The 24,422-nt window shown below is 40.9% G+C and overlaps 2 long non-coding RNA genes across 2 annotated transcripts; both read right to left on the bottom strand.

Annotated features, from left to right (window-relative positions):
* Positions 1–12,353: 12,353 nt before the first annotated feature.
* LOC115555171 (uncharacterized) lies at positions 12,354–13,573 on the bottom strand. The gene is made up of 3 exons (XR_003978835.1): positions 13,425–13,573; positions 12,704–12,821; positions 12,354–12,614 (listed from the first exon to the last, which is right to left on the bottom strand). It is a non-coding gene; the product is annotated as an uncharacterized LOC115555171 (long non-coding RNA).
* Positions 13,574–13,807: 234 nt separating this feature from the next.
* Positions 13,808–14,432, bottom strand: LOC115555170 (uncharacterized). Its single transcript, XR_003978834.1, has 3 exons — positions 14,296–14,432; positions 14,033–14,101; positions 13,808–13,903 (listed from the first exon to the last, which is right to left on the bottom strand). It is a non-coding gene; the product is annotated as an uncharacterized LOC115555170 (long non-coding RNA).
* Positions 14,433–24,422: the final 9,990 nt, after the last annotated feature.

Below are 24,422 nucleotides of genomic sequence, written 5' to 3'. Positions count from 1 at the left end.
GTTTATTGCGCCCCCTAATGGCGAAATATTCCGAATTCTTTATTGACCGCCATTTAGGGTAGCACCGACATGTGTCTAAAATTCGGACTTGATCCGATGTCTAATTTTGGTATTTTTTGAATTTTTGCGTTTCGGCGTAAAACGTAGCTAATAAACCAATGTTCAAAACGCTACCGTTTCGTCGTCGAGGGTCGGATCAAAAAAGTGTTCAAGCGTTCTTTGCGTGTGTGTCTGAAGATGCCGTGTGCAAAGTTTGGTGGCGATCGGTCAAGAAATGTGGGAGGAGTAGGGAAAAAACTGTTTTGCGGTTTTCGCTATTTTGCGAAAAAAAATTCTGGACGCAAATGGGCGTGGCCTATGCCAAAAGATGCAGCAGACTCCAGTGAATATGTGCGTACAAGTTTTTCACTGTGGGAGGTTCGGTGTGGGAGTTATAGCCCCAAACGCGTATTCCTTGGTTTAGCGCCACCTAGTGGCCGGCATGTCTGGATTTTGTCGTCTGCGTAGTCCGAAGAGATCTGGATCTAGTCATGCAATTCGCGTGTCGGCACCATTTACGGTTTGGGGTGTGGGCATAGTTTCAGGGGGGTAAGTATAATAATAAAAAAATCCTTACAAAAACAATAGGGATCCAACCTGTTGGCTTGGACCCCTAATAATCCTTACAAAAACAATAGGGATCCAACCTGTTGGCTTGGACCCCTAACTAGAACTGCAAGCAGTTATGCAGGGGTCCAAGAAGTGTGCATTTCGCCGGCACAACGCGACAAGAAATGTGCGTTTCACCGGCACAACGCGAAGCACGTGTTCAAAACGCTACCCTGAACCTGTGGATATAAAGGTTTTGACTGTGGGAGCTTCGGTGTGGGAGTTATAGCCTAAAACGCGTTTTCAGAACATTGGCCAAATAGGAGATAGACAATGTCGTCGTTTTTTGGCGCCGCCCTGTGGCGAAATTTTCCAAGGACAATTTTCCTTTGCCAAATAACTCCCGCCCACATTAATAATTCTTGGCCATATTTTCTATATAGACTCGGGTTTGCCCCTTGATGGTTTCCCTTGAGTTTGAAGAACATTCCTTTGGCCAATTAGAAGATATACAATTTCCTCGTTTATTGCGCCCCCTAATGGCGAAATTTTCCGAAATTTTTATCGAACGACATTAAGGTTAGCACCAACATGTGTGTAAAATTTGGACTCGATCCGATGTCTCATTTTGGATTTCTTTGGATTTTTGATTTTCCACGTCTAATTTAGCTCATAAACCAATATTCAAAATGCTACAGTTTCGTCGTCAAAGGTCGGATCAAAAAAGTGTTTTTCATGCATTCTTTGCGTGTGTGTCTGAAGATGTCGTGTGCAAAGTTTGGTGTCGATTGGTCAAGAAATGTGGGAGGAGTAGGGAAAAAACAGTTTTGCGGTTTTCTCGATTTTGCGCAAAAAAATTATTGACGCAAATGGGCGTGGCCTATGCCAAAAGATGCAGCAGACTCCAGTGAATATGTGCGTACAAGTTTTTGACTGTGGGAGGTTCGGTGTGGGAGTTATAGCCCCAAACGCGTCTTTCCTTGGTATAGCGCCACCTAGTGGCCGGCGTGTCTGGATTTTGTCGTCTGAATAGTCTTCACGGACCTGGATCTAGTCATGCAAACGACATTAAGGTTAGCACCAACATGTGTGTAAAATTTGGACTCGATCCGATGTCTAATTTTGGATTTCTTTGGATTTTTGATATTCCACGTCTAATTTAGCTAATAAACCAATATTCAAAACGCTACCGTTTCGTCATCGAAGGTCGGATCAAAAAAGTGTTTCATGCATTCTTTGCGTGTGTGTCTGAAGATGTCGTGGGCAAAGTTTGGTGTCGATTGGTCAAGAAATGTGGGAGGAGTAGGGAAAAAATAGTTTTGCGGTTTTCGCGATTTTGCGAAAAAAAATTCTAGACGCAAATGGGCGTGGCCTATGCCAAAAGATGCAGCAGACTCCAGTGAATATGCGTGTACAAGGTTTTGAATGTGGGAGGTTCGGTGTGGGAGTTATAGCCCCAAACGCGTCTTTCCTTGGTATAGCGCCACCTAGTGGCCGGCGTGTCTGGATTTTGTTATCTGAGTAGCGGTGCCGGACCTGGATCTAGTCATGCAATTGGCGTGTCGGCACCATTTACGGTTTGGGCTGTGGACCCACTTTTAGCGCGGGAAGTATAATAACTAGAACTGCAAGCAGTTATGCAGGGGTCCAAGAAGTGTGCATTTCGTCGGCACAACGCGACAAGAAATGTGCGTTTCGCCGGCACAAAGCGAAGCATGTGTTCAAAACGCTACCCTGAACCTGTGGATACAAAGGATTTGATTGTGGTAGGAGTAGCGAGAAGTCAGTGTAGCGTTTTCACGGTGAAATTTTGTAGAAGATATACAATTTCCTCGTTTATTGCGCCCCCTAATGGCGAATTTTTCCGAAATTTTTATCGAACGACATTAAGGTTAGCACCAACATGTTTGTAAAATGTGGACTCGATCCGATGTCTAATTTTGGATTTCTTTTGATTTTTGATATTCCACGTCTAATTTAGCTAATAAACCAATATTCAAAACGCTACCGTTTCGTCGTCAAAGGTCGCATCAAAAAAGTGTTTCGTGCATTCTTTGCGTGTGCGTCTGAAGATATCGTGTGCAAAGTTTGGTGTCGATTGGTCAAGAAATGTGGGAAGAGTAGGGAAAAAACTGTTTTGCGGTTTTTGCGATTTTGCGAAAAAAAATTATGGACGCAAATGGGCGTGGCCTATGCCAAAAGATGCAGCAGACTCCAGTGAATAAGTGGGTACAAGTTTTTGACTGTGGGAGGTTCGGTGTGGGAGTTATAGCCCCAAACGCGTATTCCTTGGTATAGCGCCACCTAGTGGCCGGCATGTCTGGATTTGGTCGTCTGCCGTCATCTCACGTACCTGGATCTAGTCATGCAATTGGCTTGTGTGCACCATTTACGGTTTGGGCTGTGGTCCCACTTCTACGGGGGAATAATAACAAACACTACAAAAACACAATAGGGATCCAACCTGTTGGCTTGGACAAAAACAATAGGGATCCAACCTGTTGGCTTGGACCCCTAACAAGAAGTGTGCATTTCGCCGGCACAACGCGACAAGAAATGTGTGTTTCGCCGGCACAACACGAAGCAAGTATTCAAAACGCTACCGTGAACAACATGTGGATATAAAGGTTTTGACTGTGGGAGCTTCGGTGTGGGAGTTATAGCCTAAAATGCGTTTTCAGAACATTGGCCAAATAGGAGATAGACAATGTCGTCGTTTTTTGGCGCCGCCCTTTGGCGACATTTTCCAAAGACAATTTTCCTTTGCCAAATAACTCCCGCCCACATTAATAATTCTTGGCCATATTTTCTATATAGACTCGGGTTTGCCCCTTGATGGTTCCCTTATAGTTTGAAGAACATTCCTCTGGCCAATTAGAAGATATACAATTTCCTCGTTTATTGCGCCCCCTAATGGCGAAAAATACCGTTTTTTTTATTGAACGCCATTAAGGTTAGCACCAACATGTGTGTAGAATTTGGACTCGATCCGATGTCTAATTTTGTATTTCTTTGGATTTTTGATATTCCACGTCTAATTTAGCTAATAAACCAATATTCCAAACGCTACCGTTTCGTCGTCAAAGGTCGCATCAAAAAAGTGTTTTCATGCATTCTTTGCGCGTGCGTCTGAAGATGTCGTGTGCAAAGTTTGGTGTCGATAGGTCAAGAAATGTGGGAGGAGTATGGAAAAAGCAGTTTTGCGGTTTTCGCGATTTTGCGAAAAAAAATTATTGACGCAAATGGGCGTGGCCTATGCCAAAAGATGCAGCAGACTCCAGTGAATCTGTGCGTACAAGTTTTTGAATGTGGGAGATTCGGTGTGGGAGTTATAGCCCCAAACGCGTCTGTCCTTGGTATAGCGCCACCTAGTGGCCGGCGCGTCTGGATTTGGTTATCTGAGTAGCGGTGCCGGACCTGGATCTAGTCATGCAATTGGCGCGTGTGCACCATTTACGGTTTGGGCTGTAGTCCCACAAGTACGGGGGGAAGAATAATAATAATAGGAAAAATCCTTACAAAAACAATAGGGATCCAACCTGTTGGCTTGGACCCCTAATAATCCTTACAAAAACAATAGGGATCCAACCTGTTGGCTTGGACCCCTAACTAGAACTGCAAGCAGTTATGCAGGGGTCCAAGAAATGTGCATTTCGCCGGCACAACGCGAAGCATGTGTTCAAAACCAATTGGCGTGGCCTATGCCAAAATATGCCACTGACTCCAGTGAATCTGTGCATATAACGTTTTTGACTGTGGGAGCTTCGGTGTGGGAGTTATAGCCCAAAACGCGTTTTCAGAACATTCCATTGGCCAGTTAGGAGATATATTATTTCGTCGTTTATTTGCGCCTCCTTGTGGCGAGATTTTCCAAAGACAATTTTCCTTTGCCAAATAACTCCCGCCCACATTAATAATTCTTGGCCATATTTTTTATATAGACTCGGGTTTGCCCCTTGATGGTTTCCTTATAGTTTGAAGAACATTCCTTGGGCCAATTAGAACATATACAATTTCCTCGTTTATTGCGCCCCCTAATGGCGAAAAATACCGTTTTTTTTATTGAACGCCATTAAGGTTAGCACCAACATGTGTGTAGAATTTGGACTCGATCCGATGTCTAATTTTGTATTTCTTTGGATTTTTGATATTCCACGTCTAATTTAGCTAATAAACCAATATTCCAAACGCTACCGTTTCGTCGTCAAAGGTCGCATCAAAAAAGTGTTTCATGCATTCTTTGCGCGTGCGTCTGAAGATGTCGTGTGCAAAGTTTGGTGTCGATAGGTCAAGAAATGTGGGAGGAGTATGGAAAAAGCAGTTTTGCGGTTTTCGCGATTTTGCGAAAAAAAATTATTGACGCAAATGGGCGTGGCCTATGCCAAAAGATGCAGCAGACTCCAGTGAATCTGTGCGTACAAGTTTTTGAATGTGGGAGATTCGGTGTGGGAGTTATAGCCCCAAACGCGTCTGTCCTTGGTATAGCGCCACCTAGTGGCCGGCGCGTCTGGATTTGGTTATCTGAGTAGCGGTGCCGGACCTGGATCTAGTCATGCAATTGGCGCGTGTGCACCATTTACGGTTTGGGCTGTAGTCCCACAAGTACGGGGGGAAGAATAATAATAATAGGAAAAATCCTTACAAAAACAATAGGGATCCAACCTGTTGGCTTGGACCCCTAACTAGAACTGCAAGCAGTTATGCAGGGGTCCAAGAAGTGTGCATTTCGCCGGCACAACGCGACAAGAAATGTGCGTTTCGCCGGCACAAAGCGAAGCATGTGTTCAAAACGCTACCCTGAACCTGTGGATACAAAGGATTTGACTGTGGTAGGAGTAGCGAGAAGTTAGTGTAGCGTTTTCGCGGCGAAATTTTGTAGAAGATATACAATTTCCTCGTTTATTGCGCCCCCTAATGGCGAAATTTTCCGAAATTTTTATCGAACGACGTAAAGGTTAGCACCAACATGTGTGTAAAACTTGGAGTCGATCCGATGTGTAATTTTGAATTTTTCGGGATTTTGGATATTCCACGTCTAATTTAGCTAATAAACCAATATTCAAAACGCTACCGTTTCGTCGTCAAAGGTCGCATCAAAAAAGTGTTTCCTGCATTCTTTGCGCGTGCGTCTGAAGATGTCGTGTGCAAAGTTTGGTGTCGATTGGTCAAGAAATGTGGGAGGAGTAGGGAATAAGCATTTTTGCGGTTTTCGCGATTTTGCGAAAAAAAATTATAGACGCAAATGGGCGTGGCCTATGCCAAAAGATGCAGCAGACTCCAGTGAATCTGTGCGTACAAGTTTTTGAATGTGGGAGATTCGGTGTGGGAGTTATAGCCCCAAACGCGTCTGTCCTTGGTATAGCGCCACCTAGTGGCCGGCGCGTCTGGATTTGGTTATCTGAGTAGCGGTGCCGGACCTGGATCTAGTCATGCAATTGGCGCGTGTGCACCATTTACGGTTTGGGCTGTAGTCCCACAAGTACGGGGGGAAGAATAATAATAATAGGAAAAATCCTTACAAAAACAATAGGGATCCAACCTGTTGGCTTGGACCCCTAACTAGAACTGCAAGCAGTTATGCAGGGGTCCAAGAAGTGTGCATTTCGCCGGCACAACGCGACAAGAAATGTGCGTTTCGCCGGCACAACGCGAAGCACGTGTTCAAAACGCTACCCTGAACCTGTGGATATAAAGGTTTTGACTGTGGGAGCTTCGGTGTGGGAGTTATAGCCTAAAACGCGTTTTCAGAACATTGGCCAAATAGGAGATAGACAATGTCGTCGTTTTTTGGCGCCGCCCTGTGGCGAAATTTTCCAAGGACAATTTTCCTTTGCCAAATAACTCCCGCCCACATTAATAATTCTTGGCCATATTTTCTATATAGACTCGGGTTTGCCCCTTGATGGTTTCCCTTGAGTTTGAAGAACATTCCTTTGGCCAATTAGAAGATATACAATTTCCTAGTTTATTGCGCCCCCTAATGGCGAAATTTTCCGAAATTTTTATCGAACGACATTAAGGTTAGCACCAACATGTGTGTAAAATTTGGACTCGATCCGATGTCTCATTTTGGATTTCTTTGGATTTTTGATTTTCCACGTCTAATTTAGCTCATAAACCAATATTCAAAATGCTACAGTTTCGTCGTCAAAGGTCGGATCAAAAAAGTGTTTTTCATGCATTCTTTGCGTGTGTGGCTGAAGATGTCGTGTGCAAAGTTTGGTGTCGATTGGTCAAGAAATGTGGGAGGAGTAGGGAAAAAACAGTTTTGCGGTTTTCGCGATTTTGCGCAAAAAAATTCTAGACGCAAATGGGCGTGGCCTATGCCAAAAGATGCAGCAGACTCCAGTGAATATGTGCGTACAAGTTTTTGACTGTGGGAGGTTCGGTGTGGGAGTTATAGCCCCAAACGCGTCTTTCCTTGGTATAGCGCCACCTAGTGGCCGGCGTGTCTGGATTTTGTCGTCTGAATAGTCTTCACGGACCTGGATCTAGTCATGCAATTGGCATGTCGGCAACATTTACGGTCTGGGCTGTGGTACCACTTTCTTGGTAGGAAGTATAAGAATAACTAGAACTGCAAGCAGTTATGCAGGGGTCCAAGAAGTGTGCATTTCGCCGGCACAACGCGACAAGAAATGTGCGTTTCGCCGGCACAACGCGAAGCAAGTATTCAAAACGCTACCGTGAACAACATGTGGATATAAAGGTTTTGACTGTGGGAGCTTCGGTGTGGGAGTTATAGCCTAAAACGCGTTTTCAGAACATTGGCCAAATAGGAGATAGACAATGTCGTCGTTTTTTGGCGCCGCCCTGTGGCGAAATTTTCCAAAGACAATTTTCAATTTTCCAAAGACAATTTTCCTTTGCCAAATAACTCCCGCCCACATTAATAATTCTTGGCCATATTTTCTATATAGACTCGGGTTTGCCCCTTGATGGTTTCCCTTGAGTTTGAAGAACATTCCTTCGGCCAATTAGAAGATATACAATTTCCTCGTTTATTGCGCCCCCTAGTGGCAAAATTTTCCGAAATTTTTATCGAACGACATTAAGGTTAGCACCAACATGTGTGTAAAATTTGGACTCGATCCGATGTCTAATTTTGGATTTCTTTGGATTTTTGATATTCCACGTCTAATTTAGCTAATAAACCAATATTCAAAACGCTACCGTTTCGTTATCGAAGGACGGATCAAAAAAGTCTTTCATGCATTCTTTGCGTGTGTGTCTGAAGATGTCGTGTGCAAAGTTTGGTGTCGATTGGTCAAGAAATGTGGGAGGAGTAGCGAAAAAACAGTTTTGGGGTTTTCGCGATTTAGCAAAAAATATTCCCAGACGCAAATGGGCGTGGCCTAGGCCAAAAGATGCAGCAGACTCAAGTGCATCTGTGTGTACAAGTTTTTGGACTCTGGGAGGTTCGGTGTGGGAGTTATAGCCGCAAACGCGTATTCCTTGGTATAGCGCCACCTAGTGGCCGGCGTGTCTGGATTTTGTCGTCTGAATAGTCTTCACGGACCTGGATCTAGTCATGCAATTGGCATGTCGGCACCATTTACGGTCTGGGCTGTGGTACCACTTTCTTGGTAGGAAGTATAAGAACTAGAACTGCAAGCAGTTATGCAGGGGTCCAAGAAGTGTGCATTTCGCCGGCACAACGCGACAAGAAATGTGCGTTTCGCCGGCACAACGCGAAGCAAGTATTCAAAACGCTACCGTGAACAACATGTGGATATAAAGGTTTTGACTGTGGGAGCTTCGGTGTGGGAGTTATAGCCTAAAACGCGTTTTCAGAACATTGGCCAAATAGGAGATAGACAATGTCGTAGTTTTCTGGCGCCGCCCTGTGGCGAAATCTTCCAAAGACAATTTTCCTTTGCCAAATAACTCCCGCCCACATTAATAATTCTTGGCCATATTTTCTATATAGACTCGGGTTTGCCCCTTGATGGTTTCCCTTGAGTTTGAAGAACATTCCTTCAGCCAATTAGAAGATATACAATTTCCTCGTTTATTGCGCCCCCTAATGGCGAAATTTTCCGAAATTTTTATCGAACGACATTAAGGTTAGCACCAACATGTGTGTAAAATTTGGACTCGATCCGATGTCTAATTTTGGATTTCTTTGGATTTTTGATATTCCACGTCTAATTTAGCTAATATACCAATATTCAAAACGCTACCGTTTCGTCGTCAAAGGTCGCATCAAAAGAGTGTTTCGTGCATTCTTTGCGTGTGCGTCTGAAGATGTCGTGTGCAAAGTTTGGTGTTGATTGGTCGAGAAATGTGGGAGGAGTAGCGAAAAAACAGTTTTGCGGTTTTCGCGATTTTGCGAAAAAAAATTCTAGACGCAAATGGGCGTGGCCTATGCCAAAAGATGCAGCAGACTCCAGTGAATATGTGTGTACAAGGTTTTGAATGTGGGAGGTTCGGTGTGGGAGTTATAGCCCCAAACGCGTCTTTCCTTGGTATAGCGCCACCTTGTGGCCGGCGTGTCTGGATTTTGTTATCTGAGTAGCGGTGCCGGACCTGGATCTAGTCATGCAATTGGCGTGTCGGCACCATTTACGGTTTGGGCTGTGGGCCCACTTTTAGCGCGGGAAGTATAATAAAAAAATCCTTACAAAAACAATAGGGATCCAACCTGTTGGCTTGGACCCCTAATAACTAGAACTGCAAGCAGTTATGCAGGGGTCCAAGAAGTGTGCATTTCGCCGGCACAACGCGACAAGAAATGTGCGTTTCGCCGGCACAACGCGAAGCATGTGTTCAAAACGCTACCCTGAACCTGTGGATATAAAGGTTTTGACTGTGGGAGCTTCGGTGTGGGAGTTATAGCCTAAAACGCGTTTTCAGAACATTGGCCAAATAGGAGATAGACAATGTCGTCGTTTTTTGGCGCCGCCCTGTGGCGAAATTTTCCAAGGACAATTTTCCTTTGCCAAATAACTCCCGCCCACATTAATAATTCTTGGCCATATTTTCTATATAGACTCGGGTTTGCCCCTTGATGGTTTCCCTTGAGTTTGAAGAACATTCCTTTGGCCAATTAGAAGATATACAATTTCCTCGTTTATTGCGCCCCCTAATGGCGAAATTTTCCGAATTTTTATTCGAACGTCGTTAAGGGTGGCGCTAACATGTGTGTAAAACTTGGAGTCGATCCGATGTGTAATTTTGGATTTTTTTGGATTTTTGATTTTCCACGTCTAATTTAGCTAATAAACCAATATTCAAAACGCTACCGTTTCGTCGTCGACGGTCGGATCAAAAAAGTGTATACGGTTCCTTTTCGTGTGTGTCTGAAGATGTCGTGTGCAAAGTTTGGTGTTGATCGGGCGAGAAATGTGGGAGGAGTAGCGAAAAAACAGTTTTGCGGTTTTCGCGATTTTGCGAAAAAAAATTATGGACGCAAATGGGCGTGGCCTATGCCAAAAGATGCAGCAGACTCCAGTGAATATGTGGGTACAAGTTTTTGACTGTGGGAGGTTCGGTGTGGGAGTTATAGCCCCAAACGCGTATTCCTTGGTATAGCGCCACCTAGTGGCCGGCATACCTGGATTTTGTCGTCTGCATAGTCTTCAGGGACCTGGATCTATTCATGCAATTGGCGTGTCGGCACCATTTACGGTTTGGGCTGTGGGCACACTTTCTTGGTAGGAAGTATAATAATAATAAGAAAAATCCTTACAAAAACAATAGGGATCCAACCTGTTGGCTTGGACCCCTAATAATAATCCCTACAAAAAAAATAGGGATCCAACCTAACCCTTGAACTGATGTCATTCAGGTTGTGTGTATGATACATGCCAAATAAACATATCTACAGAAACTGGAGCTTGTCAGCTTTCAAATGAAGTATCATACATCCATCTAGGACTTAGGGTTACTGTGTTATAAGCTTTTCCATTTGGGTATGTGTATAGGCGAAAAAAACCAAAATACTGCCGGGCCTTAACAGGCTAGGGTAGGAGTTAGCTATATTTATAATGTACATGTGATGTACTCAGCAGGTTATGTTGCCCACCGCGGTGAAGTTAGTTTTAGGTTGGATATTCGACGGATATTCAGTCCAGTTCCAGCCGCGACTTCAGAGATTTGCCCGACAATAGCAGCAGGAGAACGGTTAGCGCACCTCGCAGAGCCTCGCGGTGAATCGCTGGAAACTGATTTAGGGACCGTCAATAAATTACTTCACGTAAATATATCAATACAAAATACTTAAAAGTATTTTCAATAGCTTCCATGCCATGTGACCCAGTGACTCCAAACCAGTATCCAATTGTAGAACTAAACTCTAAGAAGAGGACACACCACTTTTTATGGTATTTTAGTGCTTTCTCTATTTTATATGAATATTAATATGCAGGAATGATCATATTTCTTTCAATAGCTTCCATGCCATGTGACCCAGTGACTCCAAACCAGTATCCAATTGTAGAACTAAACCCTTAGAATAAGACACACCACTTGTTATAGTATTTTATTCCTTCCTCTATTTTATATGAATATTAATATGCAGGAATGATCATATTTCTTTCAATAGCTTCCATGCCATGTGACCCAGTGACTCCAAACCAGTATCCAATTGTAGAACTAAACCCTTAGAATAAGACACACCACTTGTTATAGTATTTTATTGCTTCCTCTATTTTATATGAATATTAATATGCAGGAATGATCATATTTCTTTCAATAGCTTCCATGCCACGTGACCCAGTGACTCCAAACCAGTATCCAATTGTAGAACTAAACCCTAAGAATAAGACACACCACTTGTTATAGTATTTTATTCCTTCCTCTATTTTATATGAATATTAATATGCAGGAATGATCATATTTCTTTCAATAGCTTCCATGCCATGTGACCCAGTGACTCCAAACCAGTATCCAATTGTAGAACTAAACCCTTAGAATGAGACACACCACTTGTTATAGTATTTTATTGCTTCCTCTATTTTATATGAATATTAATATGCAGGAATGATCATATTTCTTTCAATAGCTTCCATGCCACGTGACCCAGTGACTCCAAACCAGTATCCAATTGTAGAACTAAACCCTAAGAATAAGACACACCACTTGTTATAGTATTTTATTGCTTCCTCTATTTTATATGAATATTAATATGCAGGAATGATCATATTTCTTTCAATAGCTTCCATGCCACGTGACCCAGTGACTCCAAACCAGTATCCAATTGTAGAACTAAACCCTAAGAATAAGACACACCACTTGTTATAGTATTTTATTGCTTCCTCTATTTTATATGAATATTAATATGCAGGAATGATCATATTTCTTTCAATAGCTTCCATGCCACGTGTCTTAAGGATCAGCACAATCAAATAAATCAAATCAAACAAACAAAGTAAAATATAATAAGTAAAGACTAGGCTACATTCAGCCAAACCAAAGTCCTTTGGTAATGCTAATGGTCGGTAATGGTTTGGTAATGGTCGACACCATACCTCACGTAACTGAGGGACTAGGACAGCACATCATAGTTTCTGTCCCTCTCGCCTCCCCTATCCAACTAACACACATCGCTTATCTGTTAAGGTACGGCCACACTGCACGCGCGTTGGCGTTGAAAATCAGCATTTTTGCATGGGGAACCATTGGTGCAGGCGCGTAGACGTGTTACACACGTTAAAGCGGTGCGTTAGTGGCGTTAGACGCTGCTTGACACAGCGGTGCGACGTTGTACTTGTAAAACAGTGAATAAACAAACACCGTGCAGCAATCACTTATTTCCTAAAAATGATTATGCTTTATGCAGCGGCAATACGCCTTTAGCTTTGATATTTCAGCGCAACTGCGTAATTGAAAGACTAGGGAAATGTTTGGTGCGGCCACAATACGGACGCGTGAGGACGCGCCAATAGCGGCGGCGTCAGAGTCTACATCACAATTCTACATTGGAACTGCTGCTTCACAACAACTCACCCAGTCTGTAATGGGAGGTCCAGATCCCGGAGGCTTCACGGCTGCACACATTGCGCAACAAGTGTGCTCATCAAAGACTGAAACAAAATAGTAGAATTTTTTTTTATTTATTCATTTACATAGTATATTGTAATTATACTATATGTGTGCTTTACAGTATATGTACCTGATGCCTTTAGGATTTCGAGAGCCAGATCTCTCCTCTCCTTTTTCATGGCCTTTTTGGATGTCTCAAATTTAACATCTGGGATCTGAGGAAATGCCTCCATCACTGCTTTTGCCATCTAAACAAAAAACACTTCTGTGGGTGTTTCTCCATTGGATATTAAATACACAGATACTGACATCAAACATGGGAAACATTTTACTGAAGAATTTGACTAGAATGTGACTAGAATGCCTCCCAAAACATTTAACCGATTTGTAACTTGTCAACTGTGGCAACCCGGCCGTTGCCAATTAAGAAGATGAGGAGCACCTGAGGAACCGGTGGAGAAGCAGCTTAAATAGCCTGCTGCTCCACTCATTCGGGGCTCTCTCAGCCATGTGGCTCGTGCTGAGAGGGAGCGACGGTCGCGGGAGAAGCCGGGAGCGGGAGCCATGCTGACCTCACGACGGACCGGACCCGGAGATCCCTCACCCTTTTTACCCCATAAGTGGAAGAACTTTCGTTGTCTTTTGTTTTACTTTTTTTAAGTGGTTATACGCAATAAAAACCATTGACCTACACCCTATTTGGTCTGTCTCCTTCGGAAACCTCAGCCGCCGACGATCGGGGTTGCCACACAACACATTGCATTTTACGTTTGCCTAATGTTATGAAATGTAATAATCTTTCACACACATTTCGTACATGACATAATGAACACAAAATCTCTTTAGCTTACCTTGACAACAATGACACCGCAGCTACTTCCATCCTGTTGAACTGGGTGGCTCATAACTCCCCCTTTCCACCTAATATCCAACCAGTCTTCTTTGCCATGGCGTGTCCTCCGCATCCTTAAGTATTCCCTGAATAACGTTAATTTTAATACACTTTAAATAGGGATTTTGTTACAGTTGGTAACTTAAGTGAATAAACAAAGTTTGATGGACTGGTGCAGATCAGCCATAAATGTTACTCACTGAATACTTACCTCTACACAATTCTCATTTACAGCAGTTGTCAGTGTTGTATGTGAATATTAATGTAAATAACTGTTATTCACTTTAAACATTTAGATATATTTGTATTAGAATTTTCAAAACTAGCTGAAATGTTGATTTACTGTATTCTTTTAGCAGCATGTTCAGAGTCCTCAAGCTCTGATGACAATCGTGCTGGATCCATCAGAAATACTGTGCTGGTTTCTGCATTAATGTACTGTGACAGAACAAAGAGGAACATAACTATTAATATTACACTAATAGTTCAGTGGTGTGCATTAAAAGACTAATAATACAGAATACAAAAGTATCAAATAAAAAAACCAACAATAAAATAATTACAAACCAGTAAGTTCCAGTGGTTGCCGTTGACTAGCACAAATGACAGAACAGCTTCATAGTTGTCAAAGTTTACCTACAAGACCAAAAGGATGAAAACAAACACATAGAGAGGCTAAAATAATCAATAATCTCAGGTAATGTACTTGATTTGAATTTTGACTTGTTGATTCTCAGACAATTTTTTATTCCATGTAGCTAATATGACCGTGAACCCACCCCCACATCATCACCATGCACAAGCAGACCTACAATCACCAAACACATTACCTTTGGTAAACTGTGACGAGGTAGTTCAGTTCTGTCACTGAACAAAATCCCACCTGCTGAGTAGTGATTCATAATGTAGACGGTGTCCACCACATTGAATGTGTGGGCAGCAACATGAAACAGGCCCTCAATAACCTGGCAAAAACAACAAGATAAAATAAATAAATGATAATTATCCAATTAATAAACTTTCTAAAATTGGCTGTACTTTCCAGCATTTTAAGAGTATCAAAGTATCTGAACACTCTTGATATAAGTCTTAAAATGCTAGATAAAGTAAATGTCACAGTGCCGAGTGAAACTGATACTTAAAATCACACAGTCACGTACCTCCCCTGTCAACCACTGGTATGGTCGAAGTGAGCATAGCTCACTATGGTGGATAAGGATGCTGCGCCCCTTAATCTGTGAAGGGAGTAGTGCAACAACCATTTCTGTGTCCCTCTTTTTCCACAGTAATGTTAACTGCAAGAAAGAACTACAAGGAAATGCCAATTTAATATTGACACTAGAAATGAAAAGGTCTTGGAAAACAAAGCCTTATCTTTGGAAAACGGCACAATTCTAGCATATACATAATATATATATTAGCATATAATATTTTTCCTTTTAGTGCTACCATGACAAAGTTTCCACTAGGCAATATAACATTTGAACCGGCAGCCCTTTAAGCGGATACACAACTTAGGTGGTTTCAGATGTAGTTTAAAAATCAAGCTTGTGCTGCTACAAAACAGTTTTGTCTTTTATACCCAACTTTGTAAGGTTGGAGGGAGAATTGTCTTGTTTTGTCACAGTATGTATACATACATACTACAATACACTACATGTTGTGTATTGTGCAGATTAAACAATTACTCAACTTATGTATGTGCTCTCTATTTGATTGTATTGCCGTTATTTCTCTTTCCTACTTTGGGACCACAATAAGAATAAGAATGGCATTTTGTGTTTATCTTTTCAAGTTTTGCCTTTCATAGCAGAGCTGCAATGTCAAATTGTTCTGTTCAAATAAATTTAGATCAAATAAAATGTTTGCCTTTATTTGAATCTGATACTGCCACGAAATATATACTATATCTATGTATCTAAAGAACCATTTAAACACATATTAAGTGTTAAACAATATTTACCTGTGCATCTTTAACTTGTTGATCCTGAGCCTCTTTTCTTTTCTTCACTTCTTTGGCATGTAGGCTCCTGGGGTTTGGTAGTTTTTCTGGTGGATTGAAGTACTTGGACTTGGACTTGGACTGACCTGTAGAGCTGTCCCGCTTCTTCCACTGTTCTTCATGGTCATCATCTGGCCTGCGAGAACTTGTGACTGTTTTATCCAGAATCTGAATTGGCAGATTATGTTGCTCAACGTGCTCTACATATCTTCCCTGCATTGAGGCAAACATTTTGGATATGAACTCTGCAGGTCTCAGGTACTTTTTTTTTAACAAGATAGAGTGTTTGACCAAACCAAACCAGAGTTCAACATGGCAGTTGGTATCCCTGGTTTTTTCTCTTCCATTTGTTTCGATGGTTGTGCATTTTCCATGCCGTGACAGATCCCCAAGCAACAAACCACCCCACAATGGGAAAATTCCCATATAGTTTTTAAACAGCACATTGATGACACCAGGACAGAGGTAATGGTTGTTTATGCCAATGCCAACAGGATCTTCTGTTAGGATGTCACACTGTGCTTGGTCACGACTGGCTTGAAAAGCATGCGTAAAAGGTGACTTTCCAACAGCACTGTTAGCAGATTTCTCAGTGTTGCTTTCCTCCTCTCCCATCACATGTCCACTTTCTTCCAGCTTTATGTCCTGGATTTTCAAAACACACTTGTCGAGGTATGTTTTGCTCTGTTTCACCAAATGAGTGTACTCCTCTGCATCAAAAAGCACACACATATGATAAAAAACCTCATGGGCCACCTGCATACTTGTGCAGTTCAGGAGGTAAGCAAAACTGAATGTTGCATATTCTTGTATGCCTCTGTCTCCTGTTTTCCTGCCAAATGCTTGTGACACAGCCTTCATGATATGTGCAGAGCACAGATGCAGCACAGTGAACTTGGGAATCTGTTCACTTTGTCCAGACACTATTCCAAATGCTCTGATGAGGTACATTGAAATATTCTCCTTGTTGAAGGACAGAAGCACGCTGTTAATTAGAGCCCAACTATAATCAGTCTCAACCTGTGTTATTCGTCTTTTTGTTGTATGTGACAACTTCCTCTGGAATTCCATTAGCCAATAGGAAATGGATGGAATGGAATGGCTGTTGGTTATGAGTTCTGTGACGGGCAAAGGAGGCTTATCCTTGCCCATGCCTGGCAAAACTAGAGCATAATACAGTACCCTTTTGTTTTGGTCAGGAATTTTCTGCACCACACCACCTGTAGCATCAAGGTAGAGGGCGGTTGGTGTTTGTTTTAAATGTTGAGCTAAAATATTGATTCCAGTATCAGTTTGTAAATGTACAGCAAAAGGATCAATTTGCAGGCGCTGAAGATAGCCTTTTGAGGATGCATGACTGCTGCTCTCTTCAATGACCTTTTGTGTAAGCATGAGTTCAAGCATTACATCATCATGGAGCCTTGCACTCTTTTTAACCTCAGATGAAATTGTCTTTAAGACATCCTTGGTGAGGCTTCTGGTGAAATTACCAGCCATGATCTCTTCCACAGGTGTGTTTTTTAACATGCTGTAATAATAATTGCTGACACCATTGATTACAGCTTTAGCAATCTTTCCTCTTCGTAGGTATTTGGCTGGCCTAAATTTTCTTTGGTTGTTACGGTGTCTGACTTCACCAAAGCGCAAAACTTTAAAACATATTCTTTTATCCGTTGATTTTGGGCTGCTTTTTTTTGAAAAACTGTAGACAGCCTTGCATCATTCAAATGTACAGCGTGCTGAGGCACGGAAAAATGGGGATTTTATTTTACGGCTGTAACTTGTCTTCACATGCTGATACTTGAAAGCAAGTGTACAAGATGGATTTTCTTTTAAAAATTCATCATACAGTACATCAGTCCATGGAGGACGTAGACGTTTCTGCCCATGTTTTGGTTTTAATTTGTTCCATTGTTTTCTAGTGATTGTAATTCTGAACATTTTTGGCCCTGCTTTGCACCTTCTGTAGCCTGTTTGTTGATCTGATTTAGTGCATTTTGATTCTTTTCCTTTCCTTTTCCTTTTTTGCTTAGTCTGGTCCACAGTCTCCTGACATTCCTCTCTGCTCTCTTTTACACTGTCGCTGTCAGTCTGAATATATATTTCTTCATCTGCATTGTCCCTGTCTTCTTCACTTGATGGTGTCTGCTCTTCTTCACCTTTCTTGCTCAAACTTTCTCCATCCTGCTCAGTAGCCTGAAATCCTTCTCTCTTATTTGTTTGGGTCTGTGTATTGTTTATTTCGGGACCTTCTCTGTTCTCAACAGTCTCTAGATCAGACAATATATACATGTCTCTACCATCTGTACTGTCCCTGTCTTCTTCACTTGATGGTGTCTGCTCTTCTTCACCTTTCTTGCTCAAACTTTCTCCATCCTGCTCAGCACCCTGAAGTCCTTCTCTCTTCCTTTTCTTGGTCTGTGCATTGTTATTTTCAGGACCTTCTCTGTCCTCAACAGTCTCTGTATCAGACAGTCTACTCATGTCTCTACCATCTGTACTGTCCCTGTCTTCTTCAATTGTTGGTGTCTGCTCTTCCCCTTCATCTTCCTTATTGTCCCTTTCTCCATCCTGCTCAGTACCCTTTCGTCTTGTTCTCTGCCTTTTCTTTTCTAAAAATTAGGACATTGTTGGAGATATTATAATGGAGATATGGCTAACAAGATACTTACAACACCATTTAATTTGTAAATTGAGTCAAAGTATAAATGACAATATGACAATAGATAATAATAACAAGAATAAGAATAATTAATTGTATTTTTAGGGCGCCTTTCATGACACCAAAGGTCACCTTACAATGCATAGATAAAAACAGTAAACAGTAGCAGTAAAAAATAGGGGTGCAACGGATCACAAAACTCCCGGTTCGGATTGTGTCACGGTTTTTGAGTCACGGGTCGGATCATTTTCGGATCAACAACAACAATAAAGATAACAAGACAAATGTGACTTTAAATAAAATCTTCAAATGTGTAAAAACAAAATAAAGTGAAAAATTAGGTAATAATTCAATTCAAAAGGATAGTCAATATTTAAAAAATTGCAATCCGAGGCATTATTCCTTCTTCTTTTTAACATGGATACTAAATAATCCCTAACCATGATTTTACAATTCAGGATGTCTGCATTGCCTTGGGAGAGTGTTGACTCTAAACGCTCCCCACATCTTCTTTTTTTTCATCAAGTATGGTAGCGAAATACAGTTCCTGTCGTGTTTTACTTGGCATTTTGTAAATCCATTGATTTCGGTTGGAAGACTCATTGCTCATAGCAAAGGAAGGTTGGTTGTAGTCTTTTCGCTCGGTTCTAGCCCTACTGTTGATACGGAGAAACGAGCGAAAAAACTACAACCAAACATAAACATATCCGCTTCCGGTTCCGGTTTCCGTTTAAATGGGATTTACGGAACGCCAAATAAAACACAACAGAAACTGTATTTCGCTACGATACTTCATGATGTTGTTAATACCGGAATTGTCCTTTAAACATGCGCTGATCATGTGAACGAACAACTGTTTTTTTTTATCAGCCGATCCGCGGATCACTTGCGTCCCGAACCTTGAGGGTTGATCACGGGAAACCCGTGAACCGTTGCACCACTAGTAAAAAAGTATCACATCAATAAAGACAGGAAAACAAGAGACATGAGAATGAAGGATAGGAGGAAAGTGCACGGAACAATGATCATGCACCCTAGAGCATGCGTCATGGCAAACACGATTCTAACCAGGCACGGCGTTATGGGTGGGCCCGACGGACCAGGGACCAACCACTGTTTAACGGGCCCACCCGAAACTTTTCTTGAAAAAATAAATAAAAATCTTCTGAAATGCTTCATTTTTTCAATTCAGCAACCTTTGTTGATATCGATGCTTGATCCGATTTGCGCAAAAGGGGAATTATCTTCGTGGATAACCGTGATTGGCGTTATTATCTCGTAGTATAGGCTACAATTGAATGCATCTTCTTTGTAGGCCTATTATAAGCCAAGCTCAGTCTGTTGCTAATGATATCGAAATATTGTTGAAAACTTAAAACAATTAAAAAGAAATCTGAAATATTCTGCCTCATGTTATACGAGCATAAACAAACTATGTGGGAAATATTCGATTCCTGACCACTTTTACAGTCTATAGGCCTTAGGTCTACAGACCTAATGGCCTAAAGCCATTACGCACAGCCAGGTGCGTAATGGAGATTCCAAAGCGCCCTTTGGTCAAAACCGATTTTTACACGGCCGGACCCTACTGGCGGTTTCTTTTTTATGTAAATGCGATAAGACGCTCCCCGGTACAAGAGGGGGTGCGGGGGGGGGGCTTGGTTTTTAATTTAAGGACCACACACAATTGGTCTGGCCCATCCACAACTCGAATCCTGGCGCCGTGCCTGATTCTAACTCCATACTCAACAAAGTAAATTAAGAACAGTAGGGTTACCTGCATGAAGCACAGCTGTGCGGACTCCTCTTCTGTCTTCATCCCAGATGACCCTTAACCACTTTAAACATTTGTGGTAATTGCCTTTTGTGGTGTTTGCCAAGGCAAGTGAAATTGAGGACCACTGCTCAGATGTAACATTTACTTTAAATCTGTGATCAATAAAGGACCTGAGAACAACATCCGTACCACCAGCTTTTTGCCAAAGGTCTGTAGCTCTTTTTCTCTAGCCTTCTTTGAAGCGCACCATTTTCAGCAAGTCTGACTGCCTGCTTCTTACGAAGTTCTCTGTGATTTTCCAAGTTCGGGTTCATTATCGCCACCTAATGATGGTAATAATTATTACATATCTTGCTTCCTCCAGCAATGGTGAAACACATATAGCCTTATACATATGCTATTATACATATATAGATATTAGTGCTGTCAGTTAAACGCGTCATTAACGGCGTTAACGCAAACCAATTTTAACGGCGTTAATTTTTTTAGAGCGTGATAAACGCCATTTATTTATTTAAAAAAAAGAAGAAAAAAAAAGAAGCAGTATCCTGACTGCTACGTTCAAGGGATTATGTTTGTATGTTCATCGTTAAATTGCACTAAAGGCTTTTTTTTGTATCGTCCTGTTTTGATCAATATATGCCAATGTTGTTATCAATAAAAAAACATTTGCAGAAGGCAAGCCGATGCACTTCTCCATGTTGATAAGAGCATTAAAATGAGAAAAATGAATGGGACAAAGAAATCAAGGGATATTTAGCATAGAAAAAAATAATCGTGAGTTAACTAGGACATTAATGTGATTAATCGCGATTCAATATTTTAATTCCTTGACAGCAATATATATATATATATATATATATATATATATATATATATATATATATATATATATATATATATATAGTATAAATAATAGACACACACAAAATAATAGATGGACACAAATTGCTGCTTGAAAATATGTGAACCTCTTGAGCGTTATTTTAATTATTATTATAATTCTATATTGAATCAGAATCAGTTTACTTTTACAATTGGATACTGGTTTGGAGTCACTGGGTCACATGGCATGGAAGCTATTGAAAGAAATATGATCATTCCTGCATATTAATATTCATATAAAATAGAGAAAGCACTAAAATACAATACAAAGTGGTGTGTCTTATTCTTAGGGTTTAGTTCTACAATTGGATACTGGTTTGGAGTCACTGGGTCACATGGCATGGAAGCTATTGAAAGAAATATGATAATTCCTGCATATTAATATTCATATAAAATAGAGAAAGCACTAAAATACAATACAAAGTGGTGTGTCTTATTCTTAGGGTTTAGTTCTACAATTGGATACTGGTTTGGAGTCACTGGGTCACATGGCATGGAAGCTATTGAAAGAAATATGATAATTCCTGCATATTAATATTCATATAAAATAGAGAAAGCACTAAAATACAATACAAAGTGGTGTGTCTTATTCTTAGGGTTTAGTTCTACAATTGGATACTGGTTTGCAGACATGGGGGACTCGAGTCACATGACTTGACTCGAGTCAGACTCGAGTCGCAAATTTGAGGACTTGAGACTTGCTTGACAAACACTGATAAAAGACTCGACTTGACTTTGACTTGGTCTTCATGACTTGAGACTTGACTTAGACTTGAGACAGATGACTCGAAATGACTTTTCTAAAGTTAGATTATAGGTTGGATATGTGATTTGCGATATGCCAGCAGATTTTGAAAAGACGCAACTCAAACGGTCCTACCCACTCTACTTCAACGCTGACTCTGACTCCACCCATTCCAAGTACATGGACGCTCAATCACACAAGAGCGCGAACACAGATGCGCGAGAGTGGGCCAGGGCAGGCTAGCTAGGTTGGAGTTTAGGGTTGTATTCTAGCGCTAGGTCGAAATGTGGATTAGCTAGTAAACTAGCTCCAGTAGCTACCGCAGGATAACAACAAACAGAAGCTTGCTCTGGGTCACGAGCTTTGAGTACGTGCACGTGCACGAAGAGGTCTCGCGCGGGGGGGGGGGGGGGGGGAGTGCAGTACGACCTTTTGATTGACGTACTTACTGTCCAATGCCACTCGGTGTTTCTGAAAATCATTGGCAGGAGTTTTTCGAGCCCTGCCCGTTCCACAGATGATTAACTTGTTTAATTTTCATGTCAGTAGGCTACTTCTAACTCAGTGGTTTTAAGTGTCTTTTTGTCAAGGTGGAGGTACGAGTTATAGCAGTCCCTGCATCAAGTGCACCTGTTGAACGTGTGTTCAGCCATGGTGGGGTGATAATGTGACCGCATCATTCAGAACTCAGTGACAAAGTACTGTCAAATTATTTTTTTTGCAAATGCAATGCATTGTAAGTCGATGTATGTTGCGAGGCAGCAGGATTGCTACCAGCTTTCAGCTTTCTTGTGTATTACTATTTCCCCTTCCTACAGTATGTGTAGGTGATATTACTTTTGAAATATTATTTTTTTTCATGTCTGATGCCATGTGTTGCAAATAATATTCTACATGTAGGGAGATTGAGTGATTGACTTGAACTGTTGTCGTATACAGCTACCTAGAGGTTATATTTGATTCTGTTCATAGGTTGGAGGTAATGATCATAAAAAACATTTTCAAACTATGCAAATAATGGTTTTGGAATGTTTTGAATAGTTTGAGTTATTGTTATTGTTAAGACATTGTTATTGTTAATGTTGAAATAAAACTCAACTTATGAACCACTCTCCTTACCAATTTTTAAATGTGGAAACTGGGTTAGATCATCAGATTTTTGTATGACTTGACTTGTGACTTGCTTGACCTGAGCAATGACTTGACTTGTGACTTGCTTGATTCTCACCACAGTGACTTGGGACTTGCTTGAGACTTGAAGGTTATGACTTGAGACTTGCTTGTGACTTGCACATGAATGACTTACCCCCACCTCTGCTGGTTTGGAGTCACTGGGTCACGTGGCATGGAAGCTATTGAATGAAATATGATCATTCCTGCATATTAATATTCATATAAAATAGAGGAAGCACTAAAATACCATAAAAAGTGGTGTGTCTTATTCTTAGGGTTTAGTTCTACAATTGGATACTGCTTTGGAGTCACTGGGTCACGTGGCATGGAAGCTATTGAATGAAATATGATCATTCCTGCATATTAATATTCATATAAAATAGAGGAAGCACTAAAATACCATAAAAAGTGGTGTGTCCTATTCTCAGGGTTTAGTTCTACAAGTGGATACTGGTTTGGAGTCACTGGGTCACATGGCATGGAAGCTATTGAATGAAATATGATCATTCCTGCATATTAATATTCATATAAAATAGAGGAAGCACTAAAATACCATAAAAAGTCGTGTGTCCTATTCTCAGGGTTTAGTTCTACAATTAGATACTGGTTTGGAGTCACTGGGTCACATGGCATGGAAGCTATTGAAAGAAATATGATCATTCCTGCATATTAATATTCATATAAAATAGAGAAAGCACTAAAATACAATACAAAGTGGTGTGTCTTATTCTGAGGGTTTAGTTCTACAATTGGATACTGGTTTGGAGTCACTGGGTCACGTGGCATGGAAGCTATTGAATAAAATATGATCATTCCTGCATATTAATATTTATATAAAATAGAGGAAGCACTAAAATACCATAAAAAGTGGTGTGTCTTATTCTCAGGGTTTAATAATACAATTAGATACTGGTTTGGAGTCACTGGGTCACATGGCATGGAAGCTATTGAATGAAATATGATCATTCCTGCATATTAATATTCATATAAAATAGAGGAAGCACTAAAATACCATAAAAAGTGGTGTGTCCTATTCTCAGGGTTTAGTTCTACAAGTGGATACTGGTTTGGAGTCACTGGGTCACATGGCATGGAAGCTATTGAATGAAATATGATCATTCCTGCATATTAATATTCATATAAAATAGAGGAAGCACTAAAATACCATAAAAAGTGGTGTGTCCTAATCTTAGGCTTTAGTTCTACAATTGGATACTGGTTTGGAGTCACTGGGTCACGTGGCATGGAAGCTATTGAAAGAAATATGATCATTCCTGCTTATTTATATTCATATAAAATAGAGGAAGCACTAAAATACCATAAAAAGTGGTGTGTCCTATTCTCAGGGTTTAGTTCTACAATTGGATACTGGTTTGGAGTCACTGGGTCACGTGGCATGGAAGCTATTGAATGAAATATGATCATTCCTGCATATTAATATTCATATAAAATAGAGGAAGCACTAAAATACCATAAAAAGTGGTGTGTCCTATTCTCAGGGTTTAGTTCTACAAGTGGATACTGGAAATATGATAATTCCTGCTTATTAATATTCATATAAAATAGAGGAAGCACTAAAATACCATAACAAGTGGTGTGTCTTATTCTCAGGGTTTAATAATACAATTGGATACTGGTTTGGAGTCACTGGGTCACATGGCATGGAAGCTATTGAAAAAACTGCAAGTATTTTGTATTGATATATTTACGTGA

Source organism: Gadus morhua, chromosome 12 (genome assembly GCF_902167405.1).
Source record: "Gadus morhua chromosome 12, gadMor3.0, whole genome shotgun sequence".
Taxonomy (NCBI): domain Eukaryota; kingdom Metazoa; phylum Chordata; class Actinopteri; order Gadiformes; family Gadidae; genus Gadus; species Gadus morhua.
Note: the sequence above shows the minus strand (reverse complement) of the source record. Positions and strands in the feature narration are given on the sequence as shown.